The following is a 14138-nucleotide window of genomic DNA, read 5'->3' on the forward strand; positions in this document are numbered from 1 at the left end:
TGTAAAGTTGCTCCTGTGTGCTTCTTAACAGCTGCCATATTCAGCCCCGAAGGCTGCTACTATAGGCCAGTTAGGGAAACCTTCCACAGTACTCACATAGATGTATTGGTCATCTTAATATGTGGTGCAATACTTGGGTAAAAGCTGCAGAAGTACAAACATTACTGTTATATCATAGAAAAAAAATCTGCAGTCGAGGAAACAGAGGTAGGAAATTCTCTGCTCACAAAACATGTATTTTTTGTTCCCTAGTACAGTGGCAAGTGTCAGAACACAGGAATACCAGTTGCCATGAAACTTACTGACACCCTCTGTGCAAGTTTTCCTTCCTCAAGATTTCTGTCTATACAGAAATACTATTTAGTAATGTTACCTTTTCAGAAAGATCTTCAGGCAAATGTAAAAGGTTTTTTTTTTGATAGACTTTTTCTACCTTTTCCACCTCTCCCAGACCCATACAGACTGGAGTGGTCTGATGAAAGAAGAAGGTTCAGCTTCTAAAAACTCAATTCTTACAATGGTGAATCTTCTTAAACAGCCCCAGTAATCTCCCATTAATCTGCCACCAGAGCTGACATTCTGGAAAAAAATATAATCACTTCTTAATCCTTTTGGGCTGGGGGAAGTTCCAGGGTACAACGCTGAAACAAAAACATTTAATATCTGAGCTTAAGTTTTCATTAAATCATAAGAAATCTGCCCAGGATAAAGAGGCTCCCCTTCCAAGTTATCAGCAAGTTTCCTCTCCATCAGATACCTCCATGAACACCTACAGCATCTCCAGATGGAAAAATACAGTCCCTAAGTATGCATGGCAGAGCGTTTCATCCAGACTCACAGAAGATGTTGGGCCTTCATTGATTTCTGTAAAGTGATCTCAGGCACTGATTTGAGTAAGAATAGTTTCATCAACTCAGAAAGAGCGTCTCTTATAAGCCTAATCATATCATCCCTGAAGTCTACGTTAAGTCTAAACCATACCATAGGTCATACTGTATGTGTTTAATCCATACAGTATATAAATCTTATAAGCACAGAGCAAGTGAAAAGCAGAACGCAGGAAATTCTACCGGCCAAACACAGGTCATCTATCTCAAAGAGGCTATATATGTTTTTTATATAGCTTTTCGATTTTTGCTGCGAAATGCCTTTTCCACAAATAAAAGTCAAGTATATTTGTTGCATCAAGTTTTATTCCCAATTTTTCCTATTGTATCTTACAATGAAAGGAAGTGCACTTTAGATATATTAGTATTTTCCTTCTCCCCGCCAAGCACAAGGAAAGAAAATGCATTTTTGCCTACACCTGCATGCTGCCTGAAACCTGAGAACTGGATCTTTGTTTTGCAGCTGGAGAAATGGAGGCACAGGCATCAAAGACCTTGCCCTGCATCGCTCCTCAGGACTGTGGCAGAGCAGGAAATCCAGAGCTCTGGAAGTCAGACATGCTGCACAGAAGAGGGTGGGAAAACAGGAGTGGTTACCCAACCATTCTCTTCCTGTTTTGGAGTATTAGTTACTGGAGTGATTAGACAGGCCACCTATGCAGTCTTCAGGTAAAATACTTCTCCACAGAGCAGTCTTATGCAACATACTGCACTGTACCTGAGTTACAGCTTAAAAGAGCAAGGTATTTCTACGTGGATGTAGTTTATTCAGTATATAGAGCTGGGAGGCACAAAAAAAAAAACAAAAACAACACCACCACCACCACCACCATCATTTGACACCCAAGTCTACTTGAGTATTCTTTTGGTCACCCCCTGGCTTACTTTCTTTATGTTTGCTTTCTCCTAGGGGATAGTGCCACCACAACTTGCATCACTACAAAAAAAAGAATGCAAGAGTCCAGAAGGAACTGAAACATGAAGTATACCATTTCTCCTATTCTCTCCCTTTATTAGAGCAGCATCACTGTTTTGCTTCATTGCTTCTGTGCACCAGACTAACAGCTTCCAAGATTTTTCCGCACGAGAATCCAAACCCAGCACAGTACTCTGGATGCTTTTTCCAGTGCGCACACATTCCCCCAGCTGACTTCTTTCATTTCCAAGTTACTGTACCATTAGAATGACAACATGAGATTTATTAGATCGTAGATATATCTTAAATAACCCAGAGAGGCGCTGACATTCCCTGCTCTCGATGGGGCCTATGCAAACCCCTCTCTCCCGCTGGAAGGGCAAGCTGAGATCAGATTGATGTCGAGTTTTTCAGCAGGGGACGATTAAAAATAAAAATCTGGGGGAGGGTAGATATTTTGAAGAAAAACTTCTCTATTCTCAAAAGAAAAGGGAAACTATTTTGAAGTAGCATTATAAACCATACGGCTGTGCTGAACCAGGGGTTATAGTGGGAAAAGACTTAGTAGGCTGTAAAGGCAACAGTAGACTTAGTACATAGCTCATGGGACACAGCAGCAGAAATACTGAATTTAGTCCAGTCTGCCACTAAATCATGTGACTAAGGCATTTCCCTCAGTTTTCTCATCTGTTAAACAGTTAACAATACTGCTTCCCACTTATGAGGCCTCAGAGATGCCTGGAAAACGCTCTGAGAGGCAGAGGAAGGAAGCAGTATGGCAGACAAAAGCTCTCAGATCAGTCTTCACAGAGGCGAGATCCTATTGTTGTGAGCAGTGAATGCATGACCCACTGAGACGAAAGGCCAAGTGCTAGTTCACTGCTTTATATAAAGCACAGTACTATACATCAGCCTCAGAGCAAGGCTATTTCATAACTCTGTTTTTCCCCCCAAAAGCCTTCTTAGAAAAAACAACCCAAACAGCAAGAAGAGCTTCAGCAAACAGATACAGTTAGCAGCTTTCTCGATGGAAGCATTAGACTGAAAAGCAATCAGTTTATTGTCTCTTCACTGCAAGGTGGATATGGCTGGAATTGCAGATTTCTGGTGTTCACAACTGGGACCCGAACTGCCAGCCCAGGGGACCATGGGGACGAGTAGGGGAACAGCCCAGAGGCCTTCTGTCCAAACCCACGTGTGGTACAGGGGCTGGACCTCTGCACTCGTGGTACCTTTTATGTCCTGATGAAAGTGCAAGCTTTTCATACTGATAGAAAACATTTCCAAAACCAATTATTTGACAAAGAAGCCGTTTTGCGATGAGTTACAAGATAAGGCCAAAACCTCTCTGTGCTCTCCAGCCTTTAGAAGGCTGCCAGGAGATGAAAGGCAAGCCTGGGCATGCAGTGGAGCAGCAAACCACTCCTAACGTCACCAGATCCACACATCGGAAGTTCTCCTCATTGCCAGAGTGCGACTAGAGGGCAATAAATCAGTTGTGGTTAGACTAAAAGACACAGCTTCGCCAGCCATCTTCACTTGGCGCTTTATGCAAAGCCTCCCTTAGTTTGAAGCTTTGAGCCTTGCAGATCATCAGCAGATGAGCACGGGGCTGGGTTTGCCACAGGTAAGCTACAGAAGGATGTTGTTCCAGACATGGGAACGGGACGCTAGACTTCCCTGATTATATCCTCAGTGGGGTCTTCTGTTCAGAGGGATTTTGAAGGAGACATTTTACTCCTTGCCTCCTTTCCCCACCTATGAACAGGGGAATAATATGGACATTTTTATTAAATGTTCAGATTTTTAAAGGCATCTAGTATGGAAGGATATACTGTACTTTTCTGCAGCACAACTTCCGACCAAGGACTTTTCCTGTTTCATATTTATACTGCTTTTGAACAGCGGATGAGTCAGGTTAAAAAGGGAAAGGAAAACGAGTACCCTGAAAGGAGGGCCACAGTGGATTAAGTAAGAGTCCCAGAGCATCCCGCAGGAGAGCAGGTTCCTGCGGGTACGCAGACGGCAGAGGCCCCAGAGAGGATCGTTTACCACAATTCTGCAGTGAGTAATGAATCCACGTGGCTTCCAGCCGGGAGCATGTGATCCATTTAGCTTCTTAGCAGAGGAAAAGGCCTTTCCCCACCACAGCCTGATGGGACTGCACCAACAGATACTCAGACGGCTGAGCCACGCGCAGGTGCTCCACTGTCCCCTCCTGTATGGAGCCCATCCATACCGAAACTGCACAGTGCCACTCACTTATCATTCTACCTGTTCTTGACCTAGGTTGTCATCTTTAGATGAAAGTTGTTTCTTTCCTTGCAGCTCTCCACATTCCCTGCTTGGTCCTGAGCAACTTCAGCCACTGGCAATGACATCACCCCAGCTGGGACCCGGGGATCCGGCCCCGTGGGGGTCTCTGGCACAGCGAGCCTGAACCGCATCCAAGTTTGTGACAGGCAGAGCCGTCCTTTCTCAAATAATAGCCAAAATATATTGGATTGTTTCGTCATGTAAGAGAGTCAGATTTTTATTTTATTTTTATTCCAAACCCATTCCTTCCAAAAATAAAAGGCAAGTAAATGGTCAGTTCAGCCTCTCTGCTGCCTTTCACAAGGCCATGACTAAGGGCTGGCAGGCTCGCAGCCAGACTGTGAAATGGATGAATTTCCCCTCCCTGCTCTTTTAAAAAGCACAATATCTTGGCTCACCCTAACGCCTCTAATCTCTTTTCAACATTTATACATTCTCCCATCCAGCTAGAAAGCACATGCTGCTGTTGCATAGCCTTTAAAAAAAAAATAATAATTCCTTGTTCATTTTGTTATTCAACATCTTCTGTTTGATCCTGCATGATGGAAGCAGAGTGATTTTGGAATGCCCATAAATCACACCACATAAAATAGCCTGAAATAAATTTTTCTTATTATTAATTTGTTTTACAGCATATCATTGCAACCAGCTTAGCATGCCACGTATAAAGGCTGGATTGCTATCTGTAAAAGAATAAAAAAAAGAAAGAGAAAGAAAAAAACATGAACATGAACTAGCTGTAGCACATACCACTGGAAGCAGGGGGTGAGGGAATGGCAAGGAGACAGTCCTTGCTGTCATTTTCACATTTGCAGTGCTCCAAAATAATAGTAACATTTTAAAGATTGGGTGCTCTGTCAAATTTTGAAAAAAAAAAAAACAGAGCCATTTACGAAGTTGTAACACTGACCTTCTGCAGCTTCACACAATTACTGGTTACTCTGTCATAGCAAACATTTAGGAGAATAGAAGAGATGTTAAACTTCCTCTGTTTGGCACAAGGAATGCCAGTCTCTCTTTCCTGATGCTTGACTTTGGAGGCTTTGCTTTTAACCTGTCACTTTCTCAAGATGTCATACAGAGGCAGTGCAAGTGTCACAGCAATATATTCCACTTGATACCACTCTCAACTCAAAGCAATTTTACATCTAGGTTCACTGGACCATCTCCTGCTACCTACTGGCCAAAGAAAGCCAAATCGTGTTCTCACAGTTTGTCACCAACTAAGCTGTATGGGGCTGCCTCAGACCTACTTATACAGAAACTGGAAGTGAAAAGTGTCTTGGAGATCTCGCTACATCTTCTGAAAAACAAATGTCAAGAAGAAAATGGTTCTCTTCAAGTTCCTTAAGGCAACAAAAGCCTACCTGGAAGTCTGTTGTTAATATCAAATTAGAGGGTTAAAATAAAGTGATACAGTTACAGAATTGGAAAAAAAAAGAAAGAAAAAACAGCATCCTATTGAAAAAATGCTTGCTTTGTTTCGCTACATAGATTCTATCAAGCTGAAGCCTCATGGAAAGGGGAGGGAAAGTGTTATTTCACACTCTTCTTTTCCAGTTCTTGTGGTTTACCAGTTACATTTTTCTGCTAAACACTTAGCTTCTCTGCTCTTCTGCTTGGAGACAGAGCCTTGCAAACAGTAAAATGGCCTAAATGGTTACACAGAGTTTCATTTTGAATAATAAAGCCGTAACATTTCAATGGGAGTTCACATTAGGCCAATAGCAAGGGCAGTGTATCGGTACTTGAGTCCTGCCCTGCAGTCCATTGCCAGAGCTCTAGGTCTGGATCTCTGAGTGCATGCTGCTCACTCCTGCGAGGCATCCTTCTGCTCACCGAGGGTTTGGTTTGGCTTCTTTACATTTGACACTCAATACAAAAATCAGATGTGGAGGTTGGCCAGCAGCTGCAAGACTCTCGGACATTTGACAAACGACACCGGCTGTACCCAGAGTCCCTCCAGTAACAGACTCGCAGTCCGTGGCCAGGTGACTCGTGCCCGTGGCACCAACTCCATTCTCCCAGGGCTACGGCTACAGCTTAACGTCATCCTAAATGACAGCCAGCTGGCTCACTGAAGATAAGGAGCAGGATCCCGTCTGGCAAGTGGGCAATATACACAAACTCAAGCCCCAAGATAACAGGACATGGCAGGCAATATTTGATTTCTATGAGACACCACACTTCCCTGCTGCACAGGAATGACTGGGGACAAAAGAGCAGCATGGGCTGTTTAGACAGACAGACTGTATCACCAGCTCCCCATCAGCCTGCTTAGCACTGCCATGCCAGCCAAACGGCCGCGTGTTTGCTTTTGCAGCATGGGCAGCAGGGACAGCATCTTTTGCACAAGTTTCATAGACAAGATTGCACTGAGGTAGAGAACGCTCTCAAAGCTTGTATTAATAACAGGGTTCGCGTTATCAGCTGAGGGAGAGAGGGAGCAGAAGGGGGATACAGAGTAATCAGATCCCAGCTTAGGCAGGAAAGACAAGGCTGTACTCTGTGTGTGTACGCACACGAAGGACGAGGGGAAGGAAAGCCAGAAAACCTTGTCGTAGTTGACCACACTTGCTTTCCACAACTGAGGTTTGCAGCCACTCTTTTCACTACAAAAGAAACAAAATAAATATAAGCAAAGTAGAGGATTTGTGTGAGCTCTGTGGGCGTGGGAGCAGGACACATAACATCAGCCAGTATCACAGCAAGCCTGTGAATCATCTGGTAACCAAATGAGAAGTTCCTGCCCAAACAATACACGCAGTGTGAGACTGCAGGTCTTGCAGGCAAGAGCTCTGAGCTCACAGATCGAGAACTAGAAAAAGCCCGCAGTTCTGGCAGAACGGAAGCCCCTAACAGCCACATTTAACAACAGAATATGAAGGACACCCTGGGCTCTGCAGTGGTTGCATTTTATCTAACCCTGAGAACCAGAAGAACCTCAAATCTACAGAGAAATCTTTTGCTCCTGTTTCACCCCACAACCTCTCTGCTGAAAACTGGCCCCAGAACTTACACATAATAAATCAAAAAGATTTAAAGATCTTCCTAGACACTTTCGAGTGCCACCAAAGAGTTATTTATTATGTTAAGTAAAACCCCAAACGCCCTACCTGGGAATCCAGCTCCAACCAAGATCTGGCCAACCATGAGCAAGTCAGGAGCAAGACAAAGGCCTGGATGTCACCTCAAAACAATCCCACAACTCAGGGAACAGAAAGGTAGTAACACTCAACAAAATGCAAGGAATATGCAAACTTAAACAGCAAATGCCAGAGCAGAAGATTAAAATAAATCACAGCTGAAGCAAATCTAGTGAAAACCACAACTATAATAAAAAACAGACAGAAAAAACACAACATAGCTGGGTCACCAGCTATGAGTTTTCTCTACAGCGTTTATTTTTCTCTGATAATGTTTCCAGTAAGTCCCAGAAAAATATATCTCATTGTGAAACCTATAAGAACAGTCCTGAGTTACAGGAATGTATACATGCACAGATGCATGAGAGACTGAAGGGGATTTTAGGAAACAACACAGTCTATGATTTCTACAAACCAGCATAGTTGCAGTCCTCTCTCAAATAACATCTGTAGGCACTGAGGGGAGGCAGAAAGGAAATACGCTCCTTAAAAACATGCTCCACTTCTTTTCACAAGCAAAACCACATACATACTCCACCACTGTTAGCCCATACTATAAGGCTAGTGTGATCAGCAGCCCCTGGGGCTCTCTTATTTGAGCATTCAGGAGTCATGAGAGACCTGCAGGAAAGGCCATGTCCAGAAGCTACAAAAGCAAACAAATCCCAAATTGTTATGCTCTTTACAGCAGTCTTATGAGATGTTGCAGCACAAGCTACCACAATTCTGCAGTACAAACACTGGGAAAATCAAGGGATACACACCTGCCAGGGGCACACCTGGAGAAAAAGCAAGACTAATTTCTACTAACAACAATTAGTTGAGTTGTTTTATCCAAACAAGCAGCTGGAATTCTGCTTTTCTGTGTATGCAGCTCCCCCTTCTCCTCTCCTTTAGCCATCTCCATCCTCCTTCTTTAATCGTTTCCTCTTCTGTGGTTGTCGCAGCTGAGTGCCAGAGCTCATCTGACACTGAAAGCTGTTTGGAAGAGAAAACACAGTGCCTTGCACTGCAGGTCTTGATATATAGCAAGTGTCCTGAAGTGAGCTTTGGGTTTGGTGGAGAGCTTGTGCTGGGCTGGTCCTACATTCTACGCGTCCCAGTTCATGTTTTAGCCACGTGCTGCCAGGCTTAGCTAAGCCACGAATAGCATCTTCTCCACTGTGACAACAGAGCACACTGCACTATTAAACTTTCTGCCTGAACTATCCAAAATGGAACCACGGACATAGTTAAGCAGTGTATTAGTTGCATGGAATCGGCATATTTAAGACAGCCCGCTGCAACAACAGGACTACCCTGATAGCAATCCCAAGAAAAGACGACTCATATTTAACACCGGAATGAAAGACCTGTTTCTCGTCTTCCATACACTAGGGTGCCGTGATGCCTCTGCTTTATACAACTTGTGTACCAACATCAGGATGCGCAAAAAGAGACTATGAGAGACTATTCTGGCACTTGAAAGGCTTTGCAGAAAAGCACAGGCAGAAGTTACGTTCTGCAGTATACCTTCCACTATCTGCAAGCGTGCTTTAGCAGCCTCCAGACATCTTACCTTAAAGAAGGAAGAATACTAATGAACAGTGCAGTTTGGTAATTGACTCTGGGCAGAAAAATAAGGCTAAACTGAAGATGCACTTTTCTTGACCCTAAAAACCAGACAATCCCCCCAAGTTGTTGTTAAATGGGGCAGGGGAAGGCATACAGGTACACCTACCCATCTCTCATGCATTCGGCATTCAGCCAGCACCACACTTGCAGGCCAGCCAGTGGCAGATTAACACACCAGACTTGCTTTTGATAGCTTATATTCCTTTCTGCCTTACTTACATGTCACAACACAGGAAAACCCTGGTGAACCAAGCAAATTTCCCAGTAAACCATTTGCTTCTCTTGAAGAGACTGAGAGTCTGGGTTGTATTGGCAGGAGGAAATGGTGAGAGGCTTGCAAAGTAAGCCTTGCATAACCTCGGTGACATCAAAGGCTTGCCAGGGTTTTAAATCAGATCAAAATTTGACTATGCAGCATATGCACTAGAACCAATCAAAACTAAGATATCCTTAGAAGCAACTTATGATTCATACTCAAACATTAACCAAGAACTTTTCTTTACAATTCCTGTCTTTATTTTCATAGAGGAGAGCAGTTTAAGGTAAGATTACTCCTATTTACTAAATCAATTTATAGGCCTTCCAAAGAAACTGCTTAAAACGTCTGAGCCCATGCAGAGAACACCAGAATACTACACATCTGACTGACGTTCAGCGAAGCATTTCTGCAGAGAATCAAGAATAGATAAGAAGGGCACAAGGAAAGAGGATAAAGTGTGATCAGCAGAGGGGGAAAAACCCAACCTATTACTTGCTAGGTTTTTTGAGAGGCAAATAACTAACCTGAATGAAAGCACAAATACCTGCTTGGTGCATTACATTTTGCATCATGAATGATACATACACCTCCCCTCTGTATTGAAAATAAAACTCTCACTTGAGCTTTCATGGTTACTGTGCATCCAGAGAGTCTCGAGATTAAATGACATCCTTAGGTTACAACTGGGAAACACGCACGGTTTTGTAGCTCATGAGTAAAAGTTTTATATTTTAGCTGTTTCCCAATTCAAGAAAAGCTTGGGTTGTATCTAGAAGACATTCACTGTCTGTGCAGGGACAGGTCAAAGCAAGGAGAGATCACACTCTTGAGAGCCAACCTAATTCAAACATCACGATAGCCCCCAGGCTCCAAATTCACAGTTTAGGGACAAAGCTCACACGTAGAAGGTATGTCACTTGCTGCTCATGTGCAGGAACCACACCGCACCAGCAGACTGTGTCTCACCACCAGCTACATGCACGGGAACCTGGCATGGACTTGTAGCTGAGAGGAACATCCAGTGCCAGCAGGAATAAGAGCACTGTCCCCTGCTTTTCCACAGTCTATACACCTAGGGTGAATCTGCAGAGGAGCCCCTAACTCCCTGCCATCACTCCAGCCAAAGGACAGGTGGCATGCCACATCTGCAGCATCCACTTCTTGCTGACACCAAGATTACCTCAGCCAGGCTGTACTAAGCATGCACTGAAAATAAATGTGCACTATATGCGTAAAGACATATTATTGTGAAACAGAGGTAAATGTACTTCACAGTAGCAGAAGCGACTGACTGCCTAAGCTTAGGATTACATGTATAGTTTAGTTGGGGTCATGTTTTGCACAGACGAGTTCATAAATGCCTTTGTTCCTTAGTCAGCTAGGTAAGACAAATTTATTCAGATGGAACAGATATATGAACAGCAACAAGGATTAATTACCACATAATTAATTAATGGAAGAGTCTGGATGAAATGATAAACCAGTGGAAAGATTAAAACCATTTGAACTAGATCCCTAGTAAATAGATCCATTCATTACCATTAACGCACGCAGACAACATTACTCTCTCTCTGCCATATAAAGTTGTAATTAATTATGCAGTACAGCCATTGACACCTGAGATCTATTCAATATCAGCTATACTCTTACAAGACCAGACTCTTTGAGAAGAGAGAATTTTGTGGATATCTGACACTGTCTCAACATCTGCTACCTTGGCATAGTATCTGCTTAACATAGCAACAACCTCACATGGCAAGTTACAGATGCAGAAAATAAATGGGGCGGCAGTGGTGGTATACTTATTGTCAAAGGCATGAACTTCATATCTTATCACATCCATTTTATGCATAAATACAACGGGGCACAAGAAGCTCACTGACTCTTGGTAAACCATTTACCGTGCTCTACTCTCAACATGAGCTTCCTTTTTGGACTACAAAGTGCTGGAGTTTGTCAGATCAATGTGAATAGGCTATGCTGCATGTCACTGACAAAACACACTTTCTCTCTTCAGTGGAAGATAAAACTTTCACCTCACAGAGTCCAAGAAAGGAATAATGAAAGGGCTACGAGATTAAATCAACCCAAATTGATAATGAACTCCAGGTTTGTTTTGAATTGAGCTCACTCTTCAGTTGTGTCCTTTGCACCGAGTGACTCAGGGGATTGGTTTGGAATCAGGAATGTTTTGAATTGCTATGTTCTGGATTTCATTACTCCCCTCTGGGCAAGTCGATGCATTTGAGAGCCTGAAACTTCATTTGCAGAAATCCTGCTATAGCTGGAAAAGCAGGAATTAAAGCAACCCAGAGAGAATACGTGCTGATACCTCTGAGTCAGCATTCAAATTCCTATTTCATTTCAACATTTACCAAGTCTGGAATGGGGGGGGGGGGGTGGCGGGAAGGGGCAAGCGAGAGGGAAAGAGGCTTTCCTTACAGTACCAGCAGCACACAACCACGTGTGTGGTATGGGAAACAGTCTTGGTTCTCTGCTTTTCACAAACTTCCCCCCCACGCACGCACACATGAAGAAGCTCATTGTATAATACTTACAATTCTATTCCTGTTCCTGGTTTACTCTGTTTCTCACCTTCCTACCAGCTGGTGGCTGTTACTGCTATCTCATCTGGAACTAGGGAGAGGTTCCCTTTTGACAGAAGACTTGTTGCTGCAAGTCTATATTTAACATTCTTTCTAACTGGTTCATTTACTAACACAAGATAATTGGCTTCCAGAAACAATTGGTGTAGCTCAAAGAACTCACTCACCGAGATTTGTAATCAAAGTTTTCTTCTCTTTTTTTTTAGCCAAAAGTAAGGAAAGAAAAAAAAAAAGAAAAAGGACAGAGCATATGTTCAAAACAAAACTTGAACCAAAGCCTCAGCCAGCTCCTGTGTAGTACTGAAACCCAGGTGATAACAACAGGTAATGAAGGAATGCACAGAAACAGAAAGCTAAATACTGCAGTACCAGTGGACCTCAATTTTGATTGCAATTATCTGAAAGATATATTTTTCTGCTCCTTATAGCCGTTGTTTTTCATCTCTCACTGCCAATGATAGTCATAGAGCTGTTATAGGTCTCATATTTGAGTTGCCAAAAAATAATGGGGATACTGCCTTGGCACATACTGTACATTAAAGTAATTTGATTTAAAAGACTACATTACAACTCTTACTTCCACACCAACCCATCTTCCCATGAAGCAGACAGAAGACAGCACTTAAATCACAACTTTATGCTTCTTAAGGAGTTGAAATAGTCACATGTATGCCATATTTAAGACAGAAAAAAAAGAAATACCTATTTTGGGAGGGGTGGGGATAGAAAGAATATTCTCAGATGTTCAAAGGCAGAGGCGGGAAAATGAAATGGTGAGGTGGACCCCAGGTAGTGGTTTGCACAGTAGAAGACTGAAGCACTAAAATAAAACAGTTGACTGAGATCACCATCAGGGACAGTTCAATGAATGCATTTCAAAAAGTACAAGCAAGAATAGCCCTTGTCTGGTTACAGCAGGCAAGTGCTGGTTGTTGATAGACAGTAGTAGTTTGACTCTGAAGACAAAAGTGATGATGATATTGGAGCTAAAAGAAAAAAAAAAAGAATTAAAAAGGAAAAAGACCTTGGTCCTGGTTTTAGTTCTGTCACATGCCTTCTCCATCACCTCAGACACGGTTTTAACTCCCACCCTATCACTAATTGCTGAATTTTCAGAACTTCTTACGTACAGCATCTCACACTGAAAGCAGTAAATGGCTGTTACGAATCAAGAAATTCAAGATCTAACTTTGTCTGTCCCTTCATGATTTCATTTGTAAAGTAGGGGCAATAAACACCTTACTACTACAAAGCATTGAAATGCTTTGAGATCCTCCCTCATAATGAAAACACTAGGAAAACTACAGTTACTATGATCTGCTATACAATCACTATATGGATGACACGATCTTGCTGCCTCAGACCATTCATTTTAATTTTTTTGCCTTACAACTGAAGTAGCTGATGACTAGCTTAGAGAATGTAGAAATGCTACCGTACTCCTTGGAGTATTCCCTCCTGCATCTCTTTCCCCACGCCCTGACATATGTTAGTAGTTAGAAGCAGCTTGCTGAAGCTTAAAGTTTGACTGAAGGGGAAAACAAGAAAAATCTGCATTCAAAACACAGCAGAATTCCTAAAAAGACACCACCACTACCACCCCTGCCTCTTCTCTCTGCCTACTTGCTGCCTCTACATAAGGTTTCTAGTTGAGGCCAGGGGATCTCTAACCAACTAAAGCAGTAAATAATTGAAATGTCTCCTACTATATATGCACCTGTGCTTGAGTAAAAATAACGGTTAAATAATGAAAGAACTCAGATTTTGCTGAAGGACAGACACACAGAGTGCACTTATAAGGATGAGAAAGAGCTCTCAGCTTTAATGATGATGGTATCACCACCATTAATTATTTTAGCATTTCCTGCCCTTACTGCCATAGGGGGAGCCTCACAGAAAGGCTGAGCCCTGCCCGTGAAGCTGTGTGGTTCTCCCTTACAGAAGTTCAGAGAAGGAGCAGGGGACAATGTGCAGGACTAATAAGTGGGAAGTAAGATCCGTAGCACCTGCTGTCAGGAATCCCTGAAAGAAAACAAAGAAGTTTTTCTGCTTTCTGATTTCTCTTATGTCAGAGAAATGAAGAGTGTGGAAGGTAAAGAAAGAGGTAAAGGAAAGAGACACTGACCTCTCTGGGCCAAGACCAGGCGTGCAGTGATCAAGAACCAAACGAGAAGAGCTTGGCTGGTGGTGAATATGCCAACAGGGCAGGGAATACCATCTGCAGAGTGCTAATTCCAGTCATCATCACCATGACAAAAAACAGTGCTTGCTAGCATCAAACAGGCAACCATATAATTTGGTATGTACGACTTCAGAGCTGTAAGATGGTGAGGACCACAAGAACAGACACCAAATCGGTGCCTACTGTAAGACGGACTCATATCGCATTCACTT

General features: G+C 42.8%; 1 protein-coding gene and 1 long non-coding RNA gene across 5 annotated transcripts in view; one reads left to right on the forward strand and one right to left on the reverse strand.

Annotated features, from left to right (window-relative positions):
- Positions 1–14138, reverse strand: part of ABTB2 (ankyrin repeat and BTB domain containing 2) — a 161586-nt gene that overhangs the window by 69834 nt on the left and 77614 nt on the right. The window lies entirely within an intron of this gene.
- LOC121071745 lies at positions 3063–4318 on the forward strand. Its single transcript, XR_005820747.1, has 2 exons — positions 3063–3430; positions 4132–4318. It is a non-coding gene; the product is annotated as an uncharacterized LOC121071745 (long non-coding RNA).

Source organism: Cygnus olor, chromosome 5 (assembly GCF_009769625.2).
Source record: "Cygnus olor isolate bCygOlo1 chromosome 5, bCygOlo1.pri.v2, whole genome shotgun sequence".
Lineage (NCBI taxonomy): Eukaryota > Metazoa > Chordata > Aves > Anseriformes > Anatidae > Cygnus > Cygnus olor.